Genomic DNA, 2,409 nt, shown 5'->3' with positions numbered 1-2,409 from the left:
GGACACAAAATCAGTGTTGTTGCACTAGCACTTCCACGAGGACCCTACAAAAATTCAGAAACTGATGAGGACATCACTTAGGGATTTAGGACATATCAAAGGAGATGCAGATGTACACAGCCACACATCACTTCATTGTGTCTAGATGTCCCTTATTAACTTGTGTGAATGCATATTTCTGTTTATTTATGTGTAGTTTATTTTATTTTGTTGTATTTTATTTTATTTGCTGTCAAAACTGTTATCTACTAATGTTGTAATGCTAAGTGGGGTAGTAATTAGGAAGTTATTACTGGTAAAGTAGTTATTAGGGAGTAATTTCTAGAAAAGTAGTTATTAGGGAGTTGTTTCTCTTTTCTAATTTTGGTTTTTAAAAGACTGTATTCTGGGATGGAAGACAATGAAAATATGTTGGCCCTTGTGTGATCTCCTCCCATTCTCTGCAGCATGAGTGATTCCCTGCAAACCTTGGAGTGAATCCAAGTTGGTGTGGAGCCAAGCCCCCTATCTATAGGTCCAATATTTTATAGGTTTATGCCTGATCATCTGGTCTAAAATCCTTTAGGAGATCAGATTTTGGACCAGATGATTACTCCTCGGCAGGGTACCATGTCTGTTGCTGATTATATGAATAAGTTTGATGATAATGCTCCATTGTGATGTGAATGAAGATTCCAAAGTGACTCTTTCTCAATTTCAAACTGGTCTTAAGCCTGAGATTAGAAAAGAAATGATTCCACAAACAGTGGATTCAGTTGAAACGGCCTACCAATTGGCATTGGAATTAGAACAGTACGTTAGGCAACCATTCACGAGGATATATGGGTCCCAATCAGTAGAATTATTCTCAAGAAATTTCTCTAATGGTGAACGGGCATCTAAATCTGTCCCTGCTTCATTTAGAGGAAGCAGTTCTTCCCAATTCACACCTAAAGATGCAAAAAGGAAAGGATCTTCTACGGAAAGTTCTAAGGGCAGCAAAGATATGTGCTATCGCTGCAATGGCACTGGGCATTACGCTTATGAATGCCCAATCCGTAACCTTTATACTAGAGTCGAGGAAAGTGCAGAAGAGTCTGAACATGTTGAGGTTGGGTATGTACACATGCCAGAAGAAGGGACCAATGATGAAGAAGCCCAAAAACCTAGAGAAGTGACATCCCAACTGAATATTGTGAAGTGTATGGTCACAAAACAGAAGTCAGAGGATGACTGGCGAACAACCAATATCTTTCATACGCTAAGTGTGGAGATAAGATAAGGTCATTATAGACAGCGGCAATTGTATGAATGTGGTTTCTCAGGCCACCATTTCATGATTGAGCCTTAAGCCGGAGCCTCATCCACATCTATACAAAGTTGCATGGGTAGATCAGACTACCATTGTAGTTAGTCAGCGTTTTTTAGTTCCATTACAATTTCCTGAGTATAGGGACATCGTTTGGTGTAACGTACTACCCATGGATGTGACACATCCTATTGGGAAGGCCTTGGTTATTTGACCTTGGTGTGACACATTTTGGTAGGTCAAACACTTATATGTTTGTCTACAAAGGGAAGAAAATCAAACTCGTCTACAAAGGGAAGAAAATCAAACTCAGTCCTCCCTAACCTCAAGAGTTGGAAGTGAGTGGCGAGACAGTGAATCCTCCTAAAATTAATCAATAAAAGCAACTGCACTTCCTTAACAGACAAAAGTTTGAGAGAGAATGCAAAGCATTTGAAGTAGTTTATATCTAGTTATCAAAAGAAGTGAAAGCATGTTCCCTAGATGTTCCATTAGAGATCCCGCGAGAGGTTGCTCCTATACTCTCTGAGTTTAGTAACATTATCCCTGAGAAGCTGCTAGATGAACTTCTACCCATGAGGAAAATTCAACACGCGATGACCTTGTTTCGGGATTATCTCTTCCCAATCTTTCTATATTACCGAATGAACTCTTGAGAAAAGGATTCATCAGCGAAACTCTAAGCCCATGCACAGTGCGCACGTTACTAACTCCAAAGAAATATGACAGTTGGTGCATCTGTGTAGGCAGTCGAACAATCAATACGATTACCATAAAGTATCATTTCCTAATTCCCAGATTGGACGATATGCTCGACATGATGGTTGGTTCAAAGATATTTTCCAAAATAGATTTGAGAAGTGAAAATCACCAGATACACATCCGGCCTGGATATGAATGGAAAACTGCCTTAAAAACAAAGGACACTTATATGAGTGGTTAATCATGCCATTTGGCTTTACAAATGCATCCAATAGGTGCTAAGGCCTTTCATAAGAAATTTTTCAGTCATCTTTTTTGACGACTTTCTCATTTAGAGTAGCGAACCAGGAATGATCATGTCTCTCATCTGAGGCAGGTTTTCAATGTTCTCACTTCTCAGACAAGAGAAATTGATTGAG

The sequence above is a fragment of the Telopea speciosissima genome, chromosome 7 (assembly GCF_018873765.1).
Source record: "Telopea speciosissima isolate NSW1024214 ecotype Mountain lineage chromosome 7, Tspe_v1, whole genome shotgun sequence".
Taxonomy (NCBI): domain Eukaryota; kingdom Viridiplantae; phylum Streptophyta; class Magnoliopsida; order Proteales; family Proteaceae; genus Telopea; species Telopea speciosissima.
This window is presented reverse-complemented; position numbering follows the sequence as displayed.